The sequence below is a fragment of the Aquila chrysaetos genome, chromosome Z (assembly GCF_900496995.4).
Source record: "Aquila chrysaetos chrysaetos chromosome Z, bAquChr1.4, whole genome shotgun sequence".
NCBI classification, from domain to species: domain Eukaryota; kingdom Metazoa; phylum Chordata; class Aves; order Accipitriformes; family Accipitridae; genus Aquila; species Aquila chrysaetos.
Genome location: NC_044030.1, coordinates 29,030,739 through 29,056,586, shown reverse-complemented (window position 1 = coordinate 29,056,586; position 25,848 = coordinate 29,030,739). Strand labels below are relative to the sequence as shown.

The 25,848-nt window shown below is 40.4% G+C and overlaps 1 long non-coding RNA gene across 1 annotated transcript; it reads right to left on the bottom strand.

Annotated features, from left to right (window-relative positions):
* Positions 1 to 1,021: 1,021 nt before the first annotated feature.
* LOC121232701 lies at positions 1,022 to 17,865 on the bottom strand. Its single transcript, XR_005931628.1, has 3 exons — positions 17,855 to 17,865; positions 16,312 to 16,315; positions 1,022 to 1,106 (listed from the first exon to the last, which is right to left on the bottom strand). It is a non-coding gene; the product is annotated as an uncharacterized LOC121232701 (long non-coding RNA).
* Between the last annotated feature and the right edge of the window lie 7,983 nt (positions 17,866 to 25,848).

Below are 25,848 nucleotides of genomic sequence, written 5' to 3'. Positions count from 1 at the left end.
AACAGTTTGGTTTGACTAAAAAGTAGAAAATTGTGAAGCATAAGTATGGGAGTGTTAAGTTTGAAATGTAGCCTTAGGAACTTAGGAGCTTAGAAAATGTATAATGTGTAACCATAAGAATTTAAGTATTGTTCAAAATCATTTAACCACAGAAGTCTTGACAAAGATTGGTAGTCTTGTAGTGTTTGTTTTAAACACTAAGGAAACCGTTATGGACACCAGTTTGCTGCTTGGAGACACCTGAGAGGTCAAGAAACGGATGAGTGAGGAAGACTATGAAAGACCACCAGAGGACTCCTGAGGACCACCAGAGACCTTCACTGCGCCTGCGTAAAGGACATTACATATGCTAATGATTTCCTGGAAGTCTAATGAATATGTATAACTTTTCTTGGAAATCTAATGAATATGCATCAATAAGTCCTAATATAAGGTGCATTGTTTCGGTGACAGGTGTGCGTGGTTTGTGAGAGGACTCGCCCACGCACCCAGCCGTCAATAAAGAAGTGTCTGCTTATCTACACTAAATTGGTGTTGATAAATTCTTCATTCCGAGCTTTTCGGTAACAGTAGTGCTGTGCTCTGCATTGGTAGCTAGAAAGGTGTTGATAACACACCAGTGTTTTGGCTATTGCTGAGCAGTGCTGGCACAGCACCAAGGCTGTCTCTCCAACATTTTCGCTCCCCTCAATGGCAGTCTGGGGCTGGGCAAGGTCTTGGGAGGGGTCATAGCCAGGACAGCTGACCTAAACTAACCAAACAGATATTCCATACCATATGATGTCAGCTCAGCTGTAAAAGCGAAGTAATGGGAGATGGAAGGGGGGGACATTTTCATCTTCCGGAGCAACCACTACATGTACTGAAGCCCTGCTTCCCAGGAAGTGGACAGAGATTGCCTGCTGATGAGAAGTAGAGGATAACACCATTTGTTTTCCTTTGCTTTTGCGGGTGCGACCTTTGCTTTTGCTTTATTAAACTGTCCTTATCTTGACCCATGAACCTTTTGTTATATTTTCTCTCCCCTGTCCATCTGAGGAGGGGGAGTGATAGAGCGGCTTTGGTGGGCACCTGGCACCCAGCCACGGTCAACCTACCACACCAACCTCATCAAGTAACAGAACAATGTTTTCTTTAGTCCTCCTTTTGCTGTTAACAGTCTTGAAAAAGTCTCTTTTGCTATCTGCCACAGTATTGGCCAGCTTCAACACCAGTTGAGCTTTGGCCATATGAATTTTCTCTCTGCAGTGGTGAACAGCATCTCTGTAGTCCTCCTGTGTAGTCTGACCTTGCTTCCAAGGTCTATACACATTCTTTTTGCTCCTAAGTTCCAGAAGGAGATGCCTGTTTAGACAAGCTGGCTTGCTGCTCCACTTGCTTGACCTTTGACACATTGGAATTGCCTGCTCATGTGCTTTTAAAAGATGGCTCTTAAAAAGTGACCAGCTTTTATGGACCACAATACCCTCAAAAGCAAATTTTCGGTGCACCATACTTATTAGTTCTTTGAGCAGCCTAAAGTCTGCTTTTCCAAGATCCAGGGTAGTAGCTCTGCTGACATTTTTTGTCATATTGCCAAAGACTTTAAACTCAACCATTTCATGATCACTGTCACCAAGACAACCACCAATCATCACATCACCTATAAGACCATCCCTCTTTTCAAACAACAGATCTAGGAGGCCACCATTCCTAGTCAGATCCCTTAGCACCTGTATTAAAAAGTTACCTTCAATGTAACTTGTGGTGAGTGGTGTTCCTCAGGGATCGGTATTGTGACCGGGGATGTTTAACATCTTTGTTGGCAACATGGACAGTGGGATTGAGTGCATTGTCACCAAGTTTGCTGATCACACCAAGCTGTGTGCTGCAGTTGACTCACTGGAGGGAAAGGATGCCATACAGAGGGACCTTGACAGGCTGGAGGGATGGGCCCATGCAAACCTCATGAAGTTCAACAAGGCCAATCACACGTGGGCTGGGGTAATCCCAAGCACAAATACAGGCTAGGCAATGAGTGGATTGAGAGTAGCCCAGCGGAGAAGGGCTAGGGTGCGTTGGTTGACAAGAATCTCAACATGACCCAGCAATGAGTGCTTTCAGCCCAGAAAGCCATCTGTATCCTGGGCTGCATCAAAAGAAGCATAATCAGCAGCTTGAGGGAGGTGATTCTATCCCTCTACTCTGCTCTTGTGAGACCCTACCTGCAGTACTGTGTTCAGCTCTGGGGTCCCCAACATAAGAAGGACATGGACTTGTTGGAGCAAGTCCAGAGGAGGGCCACAAAGATGATCATGGGGCTGGAGCACATCTCCTATGAAGACAGGCTGAGGAAGTTGGGATTGTTCAGCCTTGAGAAAAGAAGGATCTGGGGAAACCTTATAGCAACCTTCCAGTACCTAAAGGGACCCTACAAGAAAGCCAGAAAGGGACTTTGTAAAAAGACACATAGTGATAGGACAAAAGGTAATGGACTTAAACAGAAAGAAGGTAGATTTAGGTTAGATGTAAGGAAGAAGTTCTTCACTGCCAGGGTTGTGAGGCATGGGAACAGGTTGCCCAGAGAGGTTGTGGATGCCCCATCCCTGGAATTGTTCCAGGCCAGGCTGGATGGGTCTTTGAGCAACCTGGTCTAGTGGAAGATGTCCCTGCCAATGGCAGGGGGGTTCGTACTAGATGCTCTTCAAGGTCCCTTCCAACCCAAACCATTCTATGAATCTATGAAATACTGTCAATTATTGTTGATTGTATTAGTTGCTCTTGCCCTGTGGAGACATGTCCACCAGGAACTAAATGAATATCAGAATCTTATTTCGTACAGTGATCAATAAACAGAGAGATGATCTTTACTCACTCTAAACTTGTGCTAGATTCAGGCCAATAATTTGGAAGTGAAAGACTTTGTGTCCTATCATTATTTCCTGAAGCCATGTAATCACTTAGAATTAGTATGCACGAGTGTAATTGAAAGTCCCTCACAGATGATTTTTTTGAGTGTCTCTATGCTGCAAGCAAAATTTGTTGTCAATTTACTATTTGAATCATATCACAACAGAGTAAAAACCCATCAAGGTTTTTAATTATTGTAGGAAGGGGGGAAATTCTGTTATCACTTATGCATTCTGCAAAAAGTTCTAAAATATTCCAGAACTGCTGCTTCACTGACATTTATGGAAATATTAGTCCATTTTCCTTTTCAGTTCTGTTTGCTTGCCTTTGAATGATATGGGATTTCTGCATTTTGAATTCCAAAGGTGTCAATGCTGTGCACACAGCTGAACAGGTGACATGGGTTGCTTAAGTATTGAAAAATATAAATGTGAGAGAAAAAAGAAAGGGAATAACAACATGGAAGCCCGAAGGAGATATAAAACAACCAGTTTAAAGCAGGCTTGCCATTGGACAAACTCTTTAGATCGTGTTGTTCATTTTTTGCTATGGCAATTTAACTGCAATGTGAAAGACCTAAAAGAATAATAATCTGGAAAAACATATTCAGTGGCCACAGGGTACGAAAGAATTTGAAACAAAGTGATGTAATTACTATGTAAAAGGGTCAATTTTCTTACACTTAAAAAGCAAATAAAATAAAGCATTATTATTACTTCAACAATATGTAGTTACTTCTGCTTTATATATAGCATTCAAAGGGAGCTTTGCATGTAGAAGAAATAAAGCAGTTCACATTAAAGCTAAACATCTGTAGGTATCTGCACAGGTTTAAACTTACAGATTTATTCATAAGAAATTTAGTACACTTTTCCCTGAGAAAGTATTTAACATTAGTATAATCTAATCCTGTAATCTACTTTGTATAACACATTGTTTTAGTCATAATACACAGTTCATGTTCATTACAAAAAAAATTTTCAGAATTACGATTTGTTTTGTAAGCATAACTCTTCTGCCTCTTCTCCCGGATTGGAACTATAAAGGACCAGAATTTGAGCTGATGCAGAATCTAGTTAGATAGGGACTTTTCCAAAACATGGGGCACCTAGATACAGAGTTTTCAGGCTTTACCCTGTTTTTCAGGCAATTTAATATCATGCATTCTGCCCCAGAAAATGACTGTATTCTGATTTACAAAGACCACGCTTGAAACTCATGCTGAGCCATGCTGAACTCTCAGCCATTTTAGACAATATGTTGTAGACTTCATACATTTGTTTGTGATGGCTTTTGTTATCAAATGAGCCAATGAAATGTGGCTAAAGAGGAAGCAGGCAGGAAAGTAAGAAAAACAAGCAAACACCCCCCTTTAAAAAGGGGGTAAAATGTAAAAAACCCTTCTTTATACAGTGTTTGTCTGTTGAACAGACAAACACTGTATAAAGAAGAAACATTTCAGAGCTAGTTCTGCCTGCACAGTTGTTAATGCTGAGAAGAAAGAGACCACAGGGATTCTCAAGCATTAGAGAACAGCAAGGCTGCAGGCTGGTCAGGAGGAGCCAGGAAGGTCTTTGAAGGGGTCAGAGATTGCCCAGAGATTGCAAGCTGGGGTAATCTGAACAAAGCCAGGGAAATAGGGTAGAGAAGGTAGCAATAAAAAGGCTATCTTTCTTCTAGCCACAAGCAAGGGTAAACTAAATCATGAGGGATGTTGAAATGGAAATTTTTGGCAAGGCAAAGTTTCAGGAGAAATGAAGATGTAGACATGTGAGTTTCTTACTTTCACCTTCTGCTTGTATTTTTTACACATTTACAGTTGTATATCAAGGGCCTCAAGAATGCTCATGGCCAGATTTATATAACCTCACTTCCTATCAGCAGGTTCACTCCTTTTATCCTTGTGATGGATGCACTCCTCCTGTTTGAACTAACTGAACTTTGGTCCAGACAGATTCTCAGCAAGTAGGCCTAGCCTAAGTTAATCTTATTGTGTGAGGCTGTCAGTGAGAACATAGCACCAAAACAAAAAAAAAAATGGTTTGGCTGGAGACTGGGCTGATAAGTGGCTGAAACTGCATGAACACAGCAGAAAATCTGGCTATGAATCAACCTCTTTATGCTATAAATATCTGCAACCATCAGGGCTGGTTGAGCTCTCCCTCTATAGCAGCTGGCTGTGCAGCAGTGATCTCCCATTGAGTAGGGACGCCTCTCAAGGTTACCCCTCAAGGCTGAGAGATCCCTTACCTGATGCCAGACATCAGTGGGTTGGTAAGTGACATTTTTACATGCATGCAACATTTAAGATATGTATAGTAAGCTTACACAATAAGCTTTTTATCCCATACAAACTTTAAGTGTATTAAATAGTAGAGTATTGACTGCCAATGCATCTGTACTTATTAAATATTTTACATACCTAAATTTACTGATTATAACTCTGATTTACTAGATCAGATCTGTCACAGTTAAAGGTCTAACTAAATCTATTTTGCTAGACCTTACAGAGAGCAATATTCACAGAAATGTCAGGATTAGTATACAATGATGTCAGAAGGATCAAAGTTGTCTGAATTTCTTTATAGAGACTAATGTTAGAATATAATCTCAAGAAGAAAAAGTGTAAAATTGTTTTGGTTTTATATAATTTTGATTTCTTTTTAACACATGCTACTTCAGACATTGTAAAATCTACAGAACAAAACCAGTATAATTTGTCTTCTTTCAGTCAAGGAAGCTAAAATGGTACTTGAGAAAGGTTTGACTTAAACATAAGTACAGAAATTGCACTGGACTTATATGAAAGTCTAGCTACTATTCCTAGCAGCTTCTTACATTATTGTTGTGGGTTAGCCTTGGGAATCAGCTGAACTCTCACCCAGCTGCTCACCCCAGAGGGACAGGCGAAGAAAATAGGAAAAACAGGAGAAAGCAAGGTCATGAGTCAAGATAAAGACAGGGAGATTGTTTACCAATTAGTATCATGCACAAAGCACACTTGAATTGAGGAAATGAAATTAATTTGTTGACAATTAAAATGGATTCAGGTAGTGAGAAACAACAAAAAAAAAGACAAACATTAAAACACCTTTCTGTCCTTTCCCAGGCTCAACTTCACCCTTCTACACTTCTGAATGATGGTGGGGGGTGTGGGCTGTGGGCAGTAAGCAGCAGCTCCTCTCTGCTGCTCCTTCTTTCTCACAGTTTTCCTCTGCTCTAGTGTTGGCTCTCCAGTGACTGCAGGTCCTTCAGGAATATTCCTCTCCTCTGGCATAGGGTCCTCCATGGTCCGCAGTATGGATACCTGCTCCACCATGGAGCACCTTCTCCTCTGATCCTGCTGTCCCAGAAGAGTGCTGTTTCTTTTTTTCCCCTCCTTCTTTGCCTGTCTAGCATTTTTTTCCCCTTTCTTAAATATTGTTTCCCAGAGGTGGCACCATTGTGGCTTTGGGGCTCAGCCGTGTCCTGTGGTGGGTCTATTGGAGCCTGGTGGAACTGGCTGTGTCCGGCACAGGGCAGCCCTGGTCTCTCCTCACAGAGGCTGCCCCTGCAGCCACCAGCTGCCAGCACCTGGGCATCTGCACCTTATACAATTATGAAGCACAGGTGCCTTGGAACTAATGGCAGGATCCCTTTCCTGAGATTTTCCTATGAAATTCTGTTAGCATCCCACAGTAACCTGTATTTCTGAGTTGCAAACAAGTGGGAATAAAAGCACGCTGCAGTATAGATTAACTACTGAAATTGCATAGAGATCAACAAGTCAAATGTCGTGGGACCCTGATTTGAAGCCACTGTGGGAGTTTGACAGGGTTGTAAGGAAGCAAAAAACCTAAAAAATTGATGGCATTTTCAAATTACAGACTCTTTCTAGCAGGATAAGGAAGTGGAGATCTTCATCACCTCTATCCTGAAATATTAACACAGTGCTTAAAGGACTCATCCAATCTGCCCCACCTTTAAAATTTTTGACCTTTAGTGATCTAAAACCCACATTGATGAAAAAGACTTGTTTTTTTCTTAACCTCCTCAAAGAGAACTGAAGACTTACAGGCACAAACTGTTGATCTAATCCTCCTTTAAAATGGAGAAAATACTATGTACCCTAGCAGCATCTTGATTACTTTATTTGTCCTGGGAAAAAAAACAGGCATAAAACAGCTCCCCCCTTCCCCTATGTCATGTCAAATTACTGTATCAATAGCAGTTAAGCGTAGATTCTTACCCAGAAGAGATCTGAAGCAGCCCAGGGAGAGAGGCAGCAATGTTCTTTTGAGAGGATACCTATAATATTTGAAACATTTAAAAAGAGTAAAGCATCTAAAGTGTCTGGCCTATTGGCTTAGGGACCAACGTGTGCTGGGAGGAATCTCTGACATTAAGACCACATCAGAATCTCTGTTACATGCACAGTGTCAAAACTTGTTCTCTAGTTTCTAGTATGGCATTAAGCCATACTAGTTCTTGTAACCCTTGCCTCTTCCTCAGCTGTGTAATTCACTGAACAGTGCTGACAGAAATCCCAGAGGCGATGGCAATTCTTGTTCTACTGGCTGGTTAAGTTGCATTTAGTTTATTTGCAGCTATTGGATGTTGGAGAACAAGGGTAAACACTGATGCTAACAACTACAGAAAAGCACATTGGCTAGTACAAAAACTGCCACCTTTACTCAAACCTGCTAGGGCATGTGTAAGAATAATGTTATTAATTATTGCCTTCAGAGCAATAGAAGTTTCAAATTATAGTTCCATGATGGTACAGGTAATTCAAGCAGAAATATAAGAGAGTAAGAGCCCAAAAGAATCTACAGAATAAGTAAATGAGAGAGAAAAGGTAATTTCATCTGTTCTACTGATCAACTAAAAGATTTGTTCAAAACAAAAATAAAAGTGAAAATAAAGTACAGTTCAGGTATGTAAGAAATAATTAATAATTTTCTGAATATTCAGATTTCAAAAATTAATTTTAAAAAGAGCCTCAAGAATGTTGTTATTCTCCCCTCTTCCCAAGCTCCTTTTGAAACTGTAACCCAACAAGCTCTTCTGTAGTTCCACAGTATGGAAATCTGTAGCAGTCATGGTCATGACCTATGAAGGTTACCCAACCTGTGGGTGTGTAAAGATCGTGAATGTGGGCTTCCCAGCATTCTGAATACACAAGGACACGGACATCTGGGTTTCTGATAATTTCATTATTACAAATTACTAAGAAATAACTATTAGTAAGAAGAAATATGTATACATATATTCACTACAAGGGACTACAAAATTACCACTAGGAAAGCAAGTCTGTAAGTATATGTATGTTACAACAGTAAAGCAAATATATGTATCTTGCAAGTTATTACAGAATTCCAGTTACTGAAGCAAGTGTGCACTTATGAACCTTTACCTGTGCACGTGCCCATAAATATATTGTGTGAGATGTTACCGGTACAACACTCACCAAACAGCTCCCAGTAGTGAGACTAATCGATGGTAGAAGAAGTCTCACTTCAAAGATGATCTGCATCACAGAATCTGGAGTCATCCGGGTGTCCCAGGCAAGGGTCCCCTCTGCCTATGCAGAGAGGGTCTTGCAGAAAAGCTCGTTTTGGGTAGGTAGCAAGTTACTTTTTATATCTTTTTTGGTGTAGATACATAAGCGGGTGTAGAAAGGTCAGCTAATTGTTGTAGTTTCTTTGTCCTGCACCCATCAAGGTTTCTTTGTCCTACCAACTACCCCCCATCAAGGAGGTTTCCTCTGAGCTTATCAGGGATGTCTCAGGATTCCTGCTAAGGAGATATCCTCTTTGTCAGTATGTTTACTGGGTCCGCTTTGTGGTGGCACCATCAAATTCTCAGATGGTAGAGTTTTAAAGGTAGTGTAGGTAAAGAAACCTGAATATCACTCCTCATTTGCTTGAAAATGAAGCAGTGTCAAAACAATAATTTGCTTAGTCAGAAGAATCAGAAGGCATTGGTCAAAAAAAGTACCACAGAGAATAAATAGAGCTGTTCGCCATTCAATAACTAATTGATCAACCATTTCAATCATGCAAATGATCAGGTGGATATTAGCAAGCAAAAAAACCTTTAAAGAACTTATAAAAAGTATGTGCCACACCTGCCTGTGAGACACAAGCCCTAACTCTGACATGTATGTATGTGTTGTGGTGTGCAGGACCTAAACACTGCATGTGCCTGGACATTTTTACAATAAACAGGTAAGTCAGTCCTGTAAGACACCTTGTGTCATTATCTGAAGATACACGATTGCAAATAGCTCACCATAAACCTGTCAGACCACCTACCAAAGTGCAGCTGTTTAACCATAGCTGTGATAGCCAACTTTTTACATTCAATGACTAATTGTAACTGCATTTACCCTCCTCAGTCTTAGGTTTAGTTATTAGACTGCAACACTAAATAAAACGTAATACTGGGAAGGTTCTATCACTCAACGTAGATATATCAGGTGGATTAAAGTAGTCTTAACTTTCCCCATCTTGTTGTGTGCTTCTGCACTGCATGGAATCATGTGTTCTTCTGCATCTTGTGACTGTCCCAGAGCTGTGCAACTCTCCTTCCTCTGGGTATCCAGGCCATGCAAGATACAGAGACTCTTATTGCATACTTGCAGAATAGTTGAGGTAGGACCTGTGGATTTCACCTGGTTGATCGATCCCCACCCGCTCAAGCAGGGTCATCTAGAGCCACTTGCTCAGGACCACATCCAGATGGTTTTGAATATCTCCATGGGTGGAAACTACACAATTCTGGAGAATCTGTGCCAGTGCTTAGTCACCCTCACAGTAAAAAGGTGTTTCCTGATGTTCAGCTGGAACCTCCTATGTTTCAGGTTGTGCCTGTTGCCTTTTGTCCCATCACTGGGCACCACTGAAAAGAGCCACACATTGATGAGTCCCCCACCTCCCCAAGCCTTCCCTTCTCTATGCTGAACAGTCCCCTCTCTCCCAGCCTTTTCTTATATGAGATATGCTACAATCCTTTAATCATCTTAGTGGCACTTTGTAGCACTATATCTACTAGCTGTCTATCTGTATTGTACTGGGGAGTGCAGAACTAGACAGTACTCCCAGTGTGTCCTCACCAGTGCTGAACAGAGGATCATCTCCCTTGGCCTGCTGGCATCAGTCCTCCTAATGCAGCTCAGGATACCATTAGCTGGTTTTTGTCACAAGGACACATTGCTGGCTTGTGTACAACTTGGTATCCTCCAGGATCCCCAGGTCATTTTCTGCCAAGCTGCTTTCCAGTCGGTTAACCCCAGGTTATACTGGTGCCTGGGGTTTTACCTCCCTAGGTGCAGGACTTTGTACTTCTCCTTATTGAACTGAAAGAGGGTCTTCTCAAGCCATTTATTTCTCCAGCCTGTCAAGGTCTCTCTGGATGGTGACATGACTGTCTATCAGCCTGATATATACATCTGATGCATCATCAGGTATCAGGTGTATCAGCCACACATCCCAGTTTTGTGTCATCAACAAACTTGCTAAGGGTACACTCTGGCTGTTCAGACAGCATTCAGACCACCTCACTGTCTGCTTCTCTGTCAGGATCTTATGGAATACAGTGTTGAAAGCCTTAGTGAAGTAGTTGTAGGTAATATCTGACGTGCGGAAACAGACTCCACAATCAGTGAGATTGTAAAGTAGGTATGTTCATTCAGCGCTGGGCAGCACGGGGGGTAGTCCCACCAAAGTTGTGCGCACCTGACTTGGCAGTTCGCTTCAAATTTATACAGTCAAGTGTTACACATAGATGGAGTTTTGCAATACGCCTATACATAGGCATGATCTATCCCCGCTTCATATTAAAATTAGTTCCAAAAAGTCACAAGGCCGGCCTTGGCTGGTTTTTGGGGTGGACTGCTGCTTCTTATCAGGGACTATCTCCTGCCCCAGCCAGCCTCAACAATGCAAACGTTAAGCACCACTTCTCATCCTCTTGGGCCATGTCTACCTCTATTGAAATTTCTTTAACTTCATTATAAGCTAGATAATTATTAAGCAGTTCTTATCTACATCCATATATCTACTATATCTACTAAGGTTCCTTTGGCTCCCCATTTCATATCCACTGTTCTCCCCATCTACAAAACCAGTCATTTAATCATAGAAGGGTTTCAAGCTGGTCAAGGGTGACTTCCCCTTCGTGTGCTTAGATATTTCTTAACTCAGAAGTTGTGCCTAAATAGAGATAGAGGGAGAATATTAATATATCTTCAAGAGTTTTCCGAAGCAGAGAAGAACCCAGTGATGGACATAACACTTTCAGTTTTATTTTTGGTGAAAAGGCAGGGAGAAATCTAGAAACTTTTTCCTCTAAGATTTTTTATTTCAGCAACTCCTTCACTTTCACTTCAATTCCTCAATTTCTGTTCATCAGGATGAGCTGCCTGCACATATTATGTATATGTGTGATGTACCATAAAGTGGCTTTTCACATTGTTTCTGCAGGACATGATTGGTGTCCTTCAACAGAAGTGTATCATGGAAAATAAGGTTTGTTTGAGGAACCAAACTGAGCCAGAATTGGAATATGATTTATGAAAGTCCTACTAAGGTACTATTTCCAATTTTCAGAAAGTCAAATTTAAAGTGAAACGGGGAGCCAAAGGAACCTTAGTAGATATAGTAGATATATGGATGTAGATGAGAACTGTTTAGTAATTATCTAGCTTATAATGAAGTTAAAGAAATTTCAGTAGAGGTAGACATGGCCCAAGAGGATGAGAAGTGGTGCTTAATGTTTGCATTGTTGGCCCAAGAGGATGAGAAGTGATGCTTAACGTTTGCATTGTTGGCCCAAGGGGATGAGAAGTGATGCTTAATGTTTGCATTGTTGAGGCTGGCTGGGGCAGGAGATAGTCCCTGATAAGAAGCAGCAGTCCACCCCAAAAACCAGCCAAGGCTGGCCTTGTGACTTTTGGAACTACTTTTAATACGAAGCGGGGATAGATCATGCCTATGTATAGGCGTATTGCAAAACTCCATCTATGTGTAACACTTGACTGTATAAATTTGAAGCGAACTGCCAAGTCAGGCGCGCACAACTTTGGTGGGACTACCCCCCGTGCTGCCCAGCGCTGAATGAACATACCTACTTTACAATCTCACTGATTGTGGAGTCTGTTTCCCCACGTCAAAAGCAAAAGTTTTCAGGGTTTTTTTGTTTCTGCTTTTTTACTATGTTTCCTTTAATATTCTTCTTGAACAAAATGTCACACTTTTAGGTGGAAAACAGATACTTACCATAAACATTTTCTTACAAAGTCCAGTTTTTTCTACTAAAAAGCCTTAAACAGAGTAAAATAAAAACCTTTGTTGATTTCCTCTAGCATTATGATACTCAGTAGGTTCTTAGAAGCCAAATATTTGTAAGCTATTTACCACACGTGATGGTTTATACAACATACTAAGTTGATTAACACTTACACACAAGTGTTACACACACACACAACCTATGAACCAGAAGGTAAGGAACAAGAATGACCAGATCAAAAAAGCTCCTATTGTTTACTGGATATTTTCACATTATGATGTAAATAGTTATATAGATAGAAGTACTATTTGTTTGTACATTGCATAATACTGTTTTACCACACTAAACCACAGCTAGGTAATCAGATGCAATAGCAGTTACAGGACTATTGATGTGTACTCTCATCTGATGTATATTGGCAGGCCAGTGCAGAATCTGGACTGTATCTCAACAAAGACTTTCACAGCAGGTATATTGGAATTTATATCATCCACCCTAACTGCAATTAACCCATATGTACAACCTTTTTAAATTTAGTTTAATCACTTTGTTAAGAATATTCTTGCCATTGATTACTGGATATCTTTTGTCACTGTTACCTTAAACAGTTTTCAAAATGCCATTCCTAAATAGTAACCTTTTCTCTCCCTTTCTGATCTCACTTTCTGTAAATTGCCTTTCTTTCATCATCTTCACTTCTTATTTCACTCTTCTAAATGCACTGTTTCATCATTGTCACCAAGCAGGTTTCCCTTACCTATCAACCCCTTTTTCTTCATCTCAGCTCAATATGTCCATGCATTACAAAATCTAGGCTCCAGTATAAATGTCCTCTTATACCTCTATACTTCTGATGTGCGGAAATGGACTCCACAATCAGTGAGATTGTAAAGTAGGTATGTTTATTCAGCGCTGGGCAGCACGGGGGGTAGTCCCACCAAAGTCGTGCGCGCCGGACTCGGCAGTTCGTTTCAAGTTTATACAGTCAAGTGTTACATATTCACAATACGCCTATACATATGCACGACCTGTCCCCGCTTCATATTAAAATTAGCTCCGAGAGGTCATTTCCATAGTCTCCTGTCAACTGCCCTTGCGCAGTGCCTCTTTATGGTGGTTGTCTGGTGGTCGCAGAGATGAACATAGATGACTCCTCTTCGTCACCACTAGTAACCTTTTTTCTTGCGCAGGCTCAGTGGTTTCTTGGTATTCACCCAAGCCGCAAGACCAGTCTTAGCTGGCTCTTGGGGCCTGCTCCTGCTTCTTATCAGGAACTGTCTTTACCTCATTGGCTGGTTCTTAGGACCAGCTCTTCTTATCAAGGACTGTCTCTACGTCAGCTAATTTCAACAATGTAAGCGCTAAACATCATCTTTCATCCCCCTTTATTATGTCTACTGAGATTCTTTTGACTCCCCTTGTCTCACTTCTGCAGGAACAGCTTGATCATGAATCACATTCACCAGTGTTACACAAAAATGACAATGTTTGTGGAGGACAGAGAGTGTCATATTGCTAGAATTTGAGTCAGTGAAAATATATCAGCTGATTTTTGGAAGAAAGGTCCAGTTTGTAGGAATATTCCTCTTGCAAGCACCTGTCCCGATCCAATATCTGGGAGGGTTCTTAAATGATCACAAGAGCGAGATTAAGACACAAACGAGGTCAGATGCTGTACAACCTTGTAAGTTTTATTTCCTATAACAACTGATAATAGTGACAGGACAGAGGGAAGAAGAAAGAAAAAAGACAGACCTAAGGAAGAGAATGGAAGAGATGCAGCAAGACTAGTTACCACCACCACGAAGCCAGCGACGTCCCGTTGGCTCAGTCTAGGTGCGGGTGATGGGGTAAACTCCAAGTTCCAGTAGAGACATGATGCCAAACACTGCTCATCTCTTGAGAAAAGAGTACGCAGTCCTTTTATTGTCCCAGTCCCCATGATTTCTCTGAAGAGCCCGCCCATTTCCCTGGAGCTCATTGTCATACATGCCGCCCCATCTTCCTCCATGTGCGCATGCCCAGGTGTTCACAGTGGTCCTCTTCACCCGGCTCGCGCGCAAGCGCAGCTTGGTAGGCTCTGCCAAGGATGTTGTCATTCTAGCTTCGGGCGGATATGGTGGTTTCTTTGGGGACATTTTGTCTCCTTCAGAGTGTACTCGTCCACGGCAACAGGATGTTGAGGCTAGGAAATGGTAATGGTGCAGCAGCAATGTCAAGACAAACATAGTCCAACACAGTCTCTTACAGCACCTTAGCTTTGGAGCAGGCTATCAAAGTACCCCATATTCTCACTCTGTGGTTTAAAGCAACACAAACCACAGTAAACACCATCTCTATATCTGGATGGGTGGGGAGGTCTTCTGACAGATTGTAAGGTCTTAAAAAATTGTTTAGTTACCATATATATTTTTTTGGATACAGTAGAGTTCAGACCACTGTATTTTTCAAATCTGTAAACAACAGCAACAGCTAAATATTTCAATTACTAGGTGAGCGTGGTTATGAAAGAAACAGTTAAACTAAGTAAACACTTCTTGAAACTACTGTTAGAAAGGAAATCTTCACTGCATTACATACTAAACAGAGTAATGGAAGTTACATGTCTTATTTTTCTTCATACACATGAATGTATTTGCTATACTAAAAATTTTGATGCTGGCGAGAAGGTATTACACTCTGATCAGAAGAAAAAATGCTTGTGCTGAAACAAACAGCTGAGATGACAGTCACACCAACACTAGGCAATTCATGTCTAAACCTCTTGAACAGTATATTGCTTGCCACTTGGTGATGAAAAGAATGTTACCCCTTTAGTGTACTGAAAGGGAAAATTATGGATATTTAAGTGTGAACAGTGCAAAAGACTATCAAGAGCTGGGAATAATAGCAAATTTTATGAAGGGCAGAAAAGCACATTGGTATGAAAGTATGGTGTGCTTTCAGCACTGCCTCCTTCCTTCCCCACTTCTCTTCTGACCTTTATTACAGACTTTCTCACATGAGAGGAAGCTGTATCCGTTGACCTATTCTAGTATATAGGATTTTAATCTGATACAAAGCTTGCCAATACATTTGAAAGAATTTATAGCAACCTTTCCCACTGACCTTTTCTACATATCTTGACTATCTGGCATGTCATGTGAGTGGTGTCATGTAAATACATCATGTAAAAAAAAAAAAATCACGAGACTGGTCTCTGATTATTTAACAGTATATCATTAGAGATACTTGTACATCTCCTTGATTATTGCTTAATTAAAAGGATGGCTGTGTGTATCTGCAGCTGGATTTGCTTTAAGCTTGCATTGTGTGTGTCATTGCAGGTGAAGATACCAACAGTTCAGTTCTGAATTAGAGTATTTACCCAGTAAGGCTTTCTTTATTCTTTCTTTTTAATGCAAATGGTCACAATTGTTTAAGTTGATATCTGTTTAGACTGACACAATCTAAAAAAGGTATTATTTGTTCTTGACCTTTAATGAGTCATTTGGGACTTAAAATCCCATTATTAAAAAATAAATGTTGCAACATTTTATGGAAGATCATACAAAGAAACTGAAGATAATACATTTTCTCACTGCCAGGATCAAGGAAACTTTAAGTCTGCTAAAAAATCCAATGTATTTTTGGAAGATGCAAGTAGGGAGACTTTTAATAAGTGTTTACTTGTGAGTGTGTGGAAATCAAACCAAACAACATTATTTCTTTCTAGTTAATTTTTCTTTAAAAAAAAATACATTTAACATGTAAGAATTGCATACAGCACGTTACATTTATGCCAAATTAATAATATGCTAAAAAATTCTTGTTTGACTGGATATAAAAAATGCTAAGTATATTCAAGAGAATGTACATATAAATTCAAAAGTACTTAAATGATCTGGTTTTTAACACATTTATCAGAGCTTTTCTGATTTTTAGGAATTGCTTTGATCTCCCTTAGTTGAAGGGGTAAGATGGCTATATGTGGAGAAGTCTGTTAACACCAACTAACATGGAAATCCTGCCAAACTCAAAGTAAATTGGATATTGCATTGTTGTGTTAGACAATGGCACTTCATATCATTCCTCAGTCTTTTAGCCAAAGCCCTCCTGTTAATTTATTTCAGTGATACAGACTAGCAGTCCCCACTAGCAGTGTTATAAAACATTACTCACAAACACATTTATTATGGAATTGGCAGACAGAGCATTCTTTGCAGTTCAATTCTCCTGTTGATTCATTCCATTAATCATAAATTATTTGATTTGAATGTCAAGATCTAGCAAGACTGTTTTTTTTGTCAAGTTGAAATAGTGTTACAAAGATTGCTATGCATTATAATTGGGCTGGGAGTAAAACATGACCTGTAATTCTTAGCCAAAATCAGACTGGCAGTGTTCCCTTGGTAAACAAAAGGATTTTCAGTTTAGAAATTGATTGCCTGCATTTCAAGAAAGGCACAATAAATAGCACTTGGAACACGCTCAGGAATACAATTCCAAGTACAACTTTAAAGTAGAAGGATTAAAATACATAAACAGGTAAATTTATAAAATAGGACCTCCAAGGAAAAAGCTCTGATAGAAAGAACTCTAGTTCTTCATTTGCAACAAAGAGAAAGTGTACAGCTGGCTGTGTTAACTTTAAAAATAGAAAACCACTCTTGTTTCATTACTTCCTATTGAGACAAGGGGAGTCAAAAGAATCTCAGTAGACATAATAAAGGGGGATGAAAGATGATGTTTAGCGCTTACGTTGTTGAAATTAGCTGACATAGAGACAGTCCTTGATAAGAAGAGCTGGTCCTAAGAACCAGCCAATGAGGTAAAGACAGTTCCTGATAAGAAGCAGGAGCAGGCCCCAAGAGCCAGCTAAGACTGGTCTTGCGGCTTGGGTGAATACCAAGAAACCACTGAGCCTGCGCAAGAAAAAAGGTTACTAGTGGTGACGAAGAGGAGTCATCTATGTTCATCTCTGCGACCACCAGACAACCACCATAAAGAGGCACTGCGCAAGGGCAGTTGACAGGAGACTATGGAAATGACCTCTCGGAGCTAATTTTAATATGAAGCGGGGACAGGTCGTGCATATGTATAGGCGTATTGTGAATATGTAACACTTGACTGTATAAACTTGAAACGAACTGCCGAGTCCGGCGCGCACGACTTTGGTGGGACTATCCTCCGTGCTGCCCAGCGCTGAATAAACATACCTACTTTACAATCTCACTGATTGTGGAGTCCGTTTCCTCATGTCACTATTAGTGATAATCCCAGCATAAACGTGCATTAATTGTTCCACTGCTGGATTATGTTAGGGAGGGGACAATCTGGCAGAGACAAAGCTGCTACAGCTCTGTGCCTCCAAGTCCAGGTGGACATGAAGCTGAGCATGCATTGCTGGTAGGCACATGCACACACATGTGCACACACACATGCCTGTGGTGGGTTGACCTTGTCTGGCTGCCAGACCCCTATCCAGCTGCCATCTCACTCCTCCTCCTCAACAGGATGGGGACAAAATAAGATGGAAAAAGGTCATGAGTTGAGATAAGGACAGGGAGATCACTGACCAATTACCATCATGGACAAAACAGACTCAACTTGGGGAAAATTAATGTAATTTATTGTCATATAAAAATAGAGTAGGATGGTAAGAAACAAATAAAACCATAAAAACCACCTCTCCCCTCTTTTTCCCAGGCTCAACTTCACTCCTTACACTGCTACCCCTCTCCTCTGTGTGGCATAGGGGGATGAGGAATGGGGGCTGCGGTCAGTCCATAACACTGTCTCTGCCACTTCTTCCTCCTCACAATTTTCCTCTGCTCCAGCATGGGGTCCCTCCCATAGGATAAAGTCCTTCAGAAACTGCTCCAGCATGGTTCCTTCCCACAGGTCACTGTTCTTCAAGAACTGGTCCATCATGGCTTCTCTCCATGGGGTACAGTCCTTCAGGAACAGACTGCTCCAGCGTGGGTCCCCCATGGGCCACAGTTTCTGCCAGAAAACCTGCTCCTGCATGGACCCCTCTCCATGGGCTGCAGCTCCTGCCAGGAGCCTGCTCCTGCATGAGCTCTCTGTGGGCTGCATCTTCCTTCATGGCATGTCCTCTTGCTGTGGCATGGCATCCTCCACAGGCTGCAACGTGGATATCTGCTCCGGTGTGATCCTCTACTGCAGGGAAATACCTGCTCCACCATGCCCTTCTCCATGAGCTGCAGGTGAATCTCTGCTCTGGCACCTGGAGCACCTCCTTCCCCCTCCTCCTCCTCCTCTCACCTTGGTTTTGTATGGCTGTTTCTCTCACATTTCTTACTCCTCTCTCACACTCTGCTGCACAGCGTTTCTCATCATTTCTTAAACAAGTTTCCTCAGAGGCACCACCACCTTGCCTGAGGGGCTCAGCTGTGCCCTGTGGTGGGTCTGTTGGAGCTGGCTGTGTCCAGCATGGGGCAGCCCCAACCTTTCTCACAAAGGCCACCCCTGCAGCCCCCCACTGCCAGCACCTGGGCATGTAAACTCAATGAACACCTAGAAGCCCTTACCTGACCTCACAGCTTCAGGGCATAGAAAGACTTTTGAGGCAACCTTACTATAAAATGACTTGATAAATGTTAATCTGTTGTGGTCACCTTGTTTTCCTATTTTTGCAGAACATGCAGCTGAAGCCTTCTGGTACTCCATAAGTGAAGATAGTCTTTCCCCATTGAGTCTGTCCCAGTGGGCTCTTACACTGCTCAATAACCTTGCCTCCAGCCTACAAAACATTACTAAAATGTAAAGAAACAGCCAACACCCCCATTACCCCACTCCATGTCAATAAGCTCTGATAGGTCCTTTTTTGCTGTGCCCTTGCACAGACTGAGTATGAGGGAAAATTGTACTTTATAGTTACTGAGAACCTGAATCGTCACCCTGAGTTCCCTGTCCACAACAGTGTGTATCATTTCTACTTCATCTGCATTGGAGACATTGTTTATCATAGTGTAGCTTTGGGGAGTGCCATGGAAATGGGCCACCCAAATGTGAAATACAGTAAATCATTATTCTGGCTTGGTGCGTGGTTCTGAGAAGGACTGTGTACCACAGAGAACATATGGATAGTACCAAAATGGGCAATTCCAGTTTCCAGGGTGTCTCCTCAAAAATGTTTGAGCAATCTGGTTACTGTTAGTTCAGGGGGTCTGTCTTCAGTGTCAGAGAGCAGTCTGACATGCAGACAAACTGTGATGTGTTTGAGAATGTGCAACAGTAGTGCAGGTAGCATGGCTGTGCTCACAGTGGTTTATTGAGTGGCATTCTTTTGTGCGACAGGTGATATCTATAATCCCATGCTCTTCTGCAATATATTTTATGAAACCTTGTCTGTGTGTGGAAAGTATATTTCCCGTAAGAGACATTTGGACTAATTTGTTCTGAAAATTCTTTTGTTTTGTTCATCAGTCTGGCAGCCTCATCAGACTGATATATGGAACAGTTTTGAGGGCTTTTATTTTTACTGTAAACCTTCCCTGCAGGAGTATTCCACAGGGGCCATGTTGATTTTTGTCCAGTTTTCTTACATGCCCAGTCTTAGAGACAATGCACAATTATACAACCAAGAGAATTCAAAGTCATCGACATTCTTTCATGCTTTTAGTTCTTTCTTTTTCTGCTTCACAAAACACACTGGTACAGGGAGGACATAGCTACTAAGAAGAGAAGAAACACTCCGCTACAAGAACAACTCTGTGTCTGGGTTTCATGAAACTCTATTATGAAACTTCTTCCCTCAAGCTTCATAATATTTGATCACAGTGCTGTTACTGAAAATCTCATTGTTTCTCACCAACAGAGTTTTTGAAGCTTGCTTTCTCCATCAAAATGCACTCAATTCCACTGTTTTTGTTTAGCACAATCACCTTGATTTGATGACACCAACCAGTTTTACTTCATTTTCTATTCTGCCCTCCAGTTCTGCTCCTTCCCTGCTAATACAGAGTCTTTTTCAATTGTTAGTAGTTGAATCATTTCCTTGCTTTCATTTCTGATTTCCTCAGGGAACATTCTTTTACCTACAAGTAGTTTTTCCATTATAGTTTATTCATGGGCTAGGTTAATAGCACTTCCATATTGATATCTACTTTTCATCCAGAACAAATGTAAAATTTATCCACAAAAATTTGGAGTATTTCAAGTATGCAGGTTCAAAATTAATCCCACACCTTTTCTAGTCTAACATTAATAGACTAAAGATAAAACTAAAAATTAATATTTGCAAGTGTTAATTTCATTTCATGATGCACTCTAAAACACATCCCAGAATCTGGACTATTGTTTTATTCCTGCTAAATATTCAAGAAAAAAATCAAATAATGTGATTGTTCTCAGAATAACTGATTCAAGTATATATTTATTTTAAAATGTTACTATTTGGAAGATAGAATTTGAAGTTTTGCTTCCCGGAGAAGCTGACAGAAGGTATGCAACCACATACATTTTCTTATGTTCTTTTATTTTGACTATGCACACTTTTTTTGACTTTTAGGTCATATATTAGACTATGTTTCTGGACAGAAAACATAAACACTCCATTATGTTTCTCTATTTCCAAGCCTTTCTGGGAACATGCAATTATCATTGTTGCATAACTAAATCGGGTTAACTGGTTGCTAAATAGATGCTCTGCAGGAGGACTGCAATGAAGAGATATAGTGGTTTAGTAAGACTCTTACCTGACATGAAGAACAGGCTAGCACAAGAACCACGTATGACTTTCTGAAGGAACTGAGTCATATTTTTAGTAGAATATTAAAGCTCGTGAACACAATGATCTACCAACTACTTATTTCTATTTACATATGCTTTTCAAATACCTTCAATTCCATCTATTTCACAGAATCACAGAGTAGTTGAGGCTGGCAGGGATGTCTGGAGATCATCTAGTTCAACCCCCTTGCTCAGGTACTGTCAGCTAGATCAGGTTGTCCCAGACCATGTCCAGTCACATTTTGAATATATCCAACTACAAAAATTCCACAATATCTCTGTGCAATCTGTTCCACTATTCAACCACTTTCACTGTAATAAAAAGTACTATTCAGATTGCATTTCCTGTATTTCATTTTGTGCTCATTGCCTCTTGTCCTGTCACTGGTCACCACCGAGAAGAGTCTGACTGTCTTCGTTATGCCTTGCCTTCAGATATTTATAAACATTGGTAAGGTCATGCTCAAGCTTGTCTTCTCCAGGCTGAAGAGTGTCAGCACTCTCAGCTCTCCTTGTATGACAGTTGCTCCAGTCCCTTCATAATTTTTGTGGCCTTTTTCTGGACTCACCTCCAGTATGTCCACTTCTTTCCTGTACTGAGGGAGCCCAGAACTGAACATAGCACTCAAGGTGGGTCTCAGCAGTGATAAGCAGAGGTGAAGGATCATTTGTCATGACCTTCTGGAAATGCTGTTCCTCATGCAGTCCAAGATACAATTCGCCCTCTTTGTTGCAAAGGTGCATTGCTGGCTTATGTTTGCTGTGTCCACTAGGACACCCAGAGCCTTCTCTCCAAAGCTGCTTTCCAGCTGGTTGGCCCCCAGCCTGCACTGGTGCATATGTTTTCCTCTCCATAATCCATAAAAGTATTTCAGAAACAGGAAGAATACTGTTACTGCTTCTGTTTTCCCTCTCAGTAATTCCACCCATGAACAAATAACTGCAAAACAAAAAGCTGAGTCTTGCTTATCACAGTAACCCATTCAGATCATTGCCCAAAAGACACAGGGCTCATGAAGTTTGCTACATTTGTAAATAAACAGACAAAATAAACTGAAAACAAATCTGACTTTGAAATATTTGCCCTGATAATAAAGTGAAAAGTATTACATCAGTACCAATCAACTTACTCACTGTGCTATTTATTATTCAAAAAGTATGAGCATACAGAAAGTGCTGGGTTAAATCATCCCCTTACCTGAGGAAATGAAACAAGTAATAGCTAAATAGAAACAGATAGATCCGTTGTGCTTTTAACTAACTAGTGCTATCTATGCTAGCATTCTCACAGGGCAAGAACTAGGTAAACATTTGGCTAAGGACGAAGCTTCAGTGGATCTTACCGTGTATCTGTAGTTAAGCCCATGATGAAACTTGATAAATGGCTTAACATCATGCCTATATTTGTCTCACTGAAGTCACATGTTTTAAATAACCTTTATGGTTAAGTGCATAACTGCACTAGAACTGTGTGTTAGTTTTTGTGTAGACAGCAATGGGACTAAATTCTTATGAAATCTGTTTCTTCTCTTGTACTTTTTGGATGGAGCATCAAGTCACTTTTAACTCCTTGGGAATTAATACATACAAGCCTGTAAATAAATTATAAATATCATGCAACAAATATTTTTATGTTTTACTCTTTGAATTTTCCCAAATTGTCCTGTACTCAACTTTATGACATTGAATTGGGGTCCCCAGCTGTGGTTTCTTTAAGTTAACACTAATTGGAATAATGCTGTGACTTGATCTGAAAGGCTAGGTACTTCCCTGGGGAATGCTGATTGGTGTCTGTGGTAGTGTAGTAATTATCCTACTGTTAGCATTACAATTGCTGTTACGCAATTCCATGCAACGGCTGTTGTGTAACTCCATAAACAACCCCATGAGCAGATGCTGCAGGTTCACTTGAAGTTTAGTATATAAGAATAAGGATATAAATATTAAGGAGACACAAAGATATGAAGAATACAATAGAATATAATTTGTTATAAGGGGCCAGTTATGTTTAATATCTTTATCAATGATCCGGATGAGGGTATCAAGTGCACTCTCAGTCACTTACTTTGCAGATGACACCAAGCTGGGCAGGAATGTTGATCTCCTTGAAGGTACAAAGGCTCTGCAGAGGGACCTGGACAAGCTGGATCGATAGGCTGAGGCCAATTGTATGAGGTTCAACAAGGCTAAGTGCCAGGTCCTGCACTTGGGTCATAACAACCCCGTGCAACGCGACAGGCTTGGGGAAGAGTGGCTGGAAAGATGCCTGGCGGAAAAGAACCTGGTGGTGTTGGTCAACAGCTGCCTGAATATGAGCCGGCAGTGTGCCCATGTGGCCCAGAAGGCCAATAGCATCCTGGTGTGTACTGGAAATAGTGTGGAAGTGATCATCCCCTGGCACTGCTGAGGCCACACCTCAAATACTGTGTTCAGTTTTGGTCCCTTCACTGCAAGAAAGACATTGAGGTGCTGGAGCGCGTCCAAAGAAGAGCAACGAAGCTGGTTAAGGGTCTAGAGAACAAGTCCTGTGAGGGCACTGGGGTTGTTTAGCCTGGAGAAAAGGAGGCTGAGGGGAGACCTTATCATTCTCTACAACTACTTGAAAGGAGGTTGGAGCAATGCAGGTGTCAGTATCTTTTCCCAAGTAGCAAGTGATAAGACAAGGGGAAATGGCCTCAAGTTGCTCCAGGGGAGGTTTAGACCAGATATTAAGAAAAATTTCTTCACTTAAATGTTGTCTACATTGGAACAGGTTGCCCAGGAAAGTGGTTGAGTCACCATCCCTGGAGGTGTTTAAAAAACGTATAGATGTGGCCCTTAGGGACCTGGTTTAGTGGTGGACTTGGCAGTGTTAAATTTATGGTTGGACTCAATGATCTTAAAGGTTTTTTCTAACCTAAATGATTCTATGATTCTATGTTTCCATAACAGCAGTCTCAGTACTCTAGCTGTTTTTTTTAAAGCATCAGTTTTATTGTACTGTCTAATTCAAACTTCTAAACCACACCTGAGCATAAGTAGGCAAAATCATAATCCCACTGAAGTCAGGGGCACAAATCCTACAGTGAGGGAGGAATTAAGATTTTCTGAAATTACTCACGATTCAATTTCTTTTTCTTCAAACTTCATCCCTTAATTATGAATGCATAACTTAGTAGAAATAAAAAATCTATTAATCAGAAATTTTGATTTAAATTTTCCTATTAAAAAATGGCAGTTTACCTTCTCCAAAAGTTTACTTCAAATGAATAAATATTGATTCATCTGTGACATGGCTTGTTTTGCACTCAAAAACTATCATAAATAGAATCCTACCTTTCATCAATCTAGCTGTACATCAGAAAACCAGAAGCAATAGAGAACAAAAGATCTGTCCCCTAGCTATGTGATTCAGAACACAGAGTATGACCATCCTAGCCTAATCAGAAGTCTGGTTTTTTTTTTCTTATTTGATTCCTACCGAAAGTGCTCAGCTCTGTAGAATATTAGACATTTCAGGATTGACAGAGACGGAATAACAGTGTTTTATAAGGTTGAAGTTCTTTCATGAGGTGGGATCTAAGCTCAAGTCCTGGTCTTCATTCAGTGCAGAAATTGTGAATACCAGTTTTCTCATTTCCCCTGAATCCTGACTGAATGTGCTAATCAGAACTAAGAGCTACAGTGGAAGAGCAGACAGGCTCTTAGACAAAAACTTCATAAGGTCTCAAATATCAGGTCTCAAACACATCCATACACAAATCAGACATTTTTGGAAATCATGAAAATTCACACGGGACTGGGAAAATATTTTTACCCAATTCAAAATGCAAGATTTAATTTTGTGGGAAAAATATAAATGGAATAGCTGTATGTAACTGAGGGGAAAATTATATTCTTTACATTGCAGTAAAAATTTGAGTTATTAAGTGCACAAATTCTGTGTACTTGTAAGCTTGGAGAGATCTGAAGTGTGTTGTGAAATGGATAACCTGTCAGGCCTATGATTTTCACCAAGTTATATGAATTGGCGCCTACTAGTACTTCAAATTGTTATTGCATTATTTTTGTTATTTAAATTATAGGAAATGACCTTAAAAACATTAACTGGAACTGAATGATCTATTTTCTTTGACAGGAATAATAATGATGATGAATATTTCATATAGGGCCTCTGTATGCTGTAGAAACCCAGCAAAAGAGAAGAATAAATAAGAAGAAAACCCAGACTTGTTAACAGATTTTGGCTGTGACATACACAGATTTGTCAGAACAAGACTCCTATACACATGCAAAGATTGAGGCTCAAATGACAAGTATTTCACTAGGCACAATTCATACCCAGGAACACATGATGATATTTTCTGGCTGAAAATATGCAATTATTAGTTAGAAATAAAATGACACTATGGCATTACAAAATTACCTCTGTAAAAAGAACAGATGACTACCAGATGTGGTGACATTCCTTTTATTTTTTTAAGTTTAAAAAGCTTTACTGTTAATTTACAAGATACAGCAGAAGCATTAAATCATGTGGCACACTAAATAATTTCTAAAGACATTATCTGGCGTATTTTAAATCTGACTAGAATTTGGCCAACAAGACAAAATGGCTCTATTATGGTGAACATGTAACTACAGGATCTCTTGTAGAAAGTATACCAGGCAAAAGTAAGTTAATCCTGAAACCAAATGAAAAGGAAACAGAAGGAATTTTGACATTGACTTTAACGAAGTTGAGATTTCACCCTGGGAACTTTATAGCTTCATCATGGTTTTTTCCATGTTTTGGATGGGAAAACTCTGATTTCCTTCCTGTGTTTTCTCCCTTTTCTATAGATATTCAGCTGCAAGGCTCCTTATATTTTGCTACCATCATTTGAACCGTTTCTTATTTGGAAGCAGTTAATTCCCAGAATTTCTGGTAACTTTACAAATCACAGTTTCATACAGGCAGCTTGCATGTTGTGT